The following is a 1,358-nucleotide window of genomic DNA, read 5'->3' as shown; positions in this document are numbered from 1 at the left end:
TCTCTCTCTCTCTCTCTCTCAGAGACACAGAGCGTGGAATTTCCACCAAAGGGTCCGTGGAACGTGTCTTGTAGTGTAGAAGTGCGCAGAAATCAATGTCGTGTTTTAATCTTGCGATCTGCGATGAGCCAAAGCTCATAAACTGCAGGCCCACCGCCTCTAAATGTAAGGCCAGCGTCTGGTTTTTGAGAATTTCGGGGCTCGATTTGCAGCTCTGGGGTTACGCGGTGCTTTTGCGCGTGAGTCAATCATTGAGTCACACCCTTCTTTGGCTGTCGTGTTGTTCACGTTTGTCGGACCGAGCGCGCGCATGGTAATGGTGGTTGGCGGGTGCTCTGGTGTGGTTTGCGCCTTCTTTTCTTTCAAACGTCTTTCGTCCTTACGTCTATCGCTCTTATCTCTCCTCCCTTCGTTTTTGTGCTTCTTACTCTCTTGTGACTCTACATTTAATCTTCGACGCTTGTCACCTTTAAAAATGAACGCCCCCCCCCCCACTTTTTTGTGGGTTTCTTTTTTCCATAATTGTAACAACGACACTGTCCAAGCCGTCTACCCATTTAAGACATAAATGCCTTTCTCCTCAACACTGGGTGGCTATGTAGGACAATTTAGCTTGTACTCACGGACCCAACAATATTCATTAAGCTTTTCGTTCACAAACACAGCTGCGCTTTCACAGTCTCTTTAAATCCTCTACAAATTCCATGGAAATGTATATATTTGCCATACTTGTACTTTGTGACGCAAAAATCTTCCCCAAATTTTCCAAGTCACGTAAATTAATCAGATGTCCAGACTGTTTGCTATGAAAATCGTGTGTGGCGAATCGGAAAAAAAAAACCCCAAAAAAACTGACGAACGTGCTCGTCCTGCTGTGATCCCATTGGATGTGGTCGTGTGGAACAGGCCAGCCTCTGGTCGAGTGGGTTGTTGTGTTGGGGTTGTTTTTTTTGGTTTGAGGTCATATGAGCGCACGGGACACGTTAACAATTTTTTATTTTGCCTTGGTGGCAGCCGAAGCCCACTTTTGTCGATTTTGGCCCACCGATGGGTCTTTAACGTGCACAACTTGCACACATGGCATCCGAGATTTGTTGCCCTTATCCGAGAATGTTAGGTGTTAAATCTTACCTACCATAAGATCAGGGGTGTGACTGAAAGGCAGCGGTAAGAAGGAACCAAGGAGTAGCTGTGGAAAGGCTACAGAAAGAGTCCAGGGCCCAGAGGAGGGGGCAAAGGAGGTGAGGGGATGTAGTGGATTTATATGCGCTTCGGCGCCGCGCTTTTCCCTTTCGTCAACCCGCAGCCACCTCCCGAATCACCAGCCACCCCCAACCTTTGACACGGGTCAAACTTCC

This window comes from Aplysia californica, unplaced genomic scaffold (genome assembly GCF_000002075.1).
Source record: "Aplysia californica isolate F4 #8 unplaced genomic scaffold, AplCal3.0 scaffold01386, whole genome shotgun sequence".
Lineage (NCBI taxonomy): Eukaryota > Metazoa > Mollusca > Gastropoda > Aplysiida > Aplysiidae > Aplysia > Aplysia californica.
Note: the sequence above shows the minus strand (reverse complement) of the source record.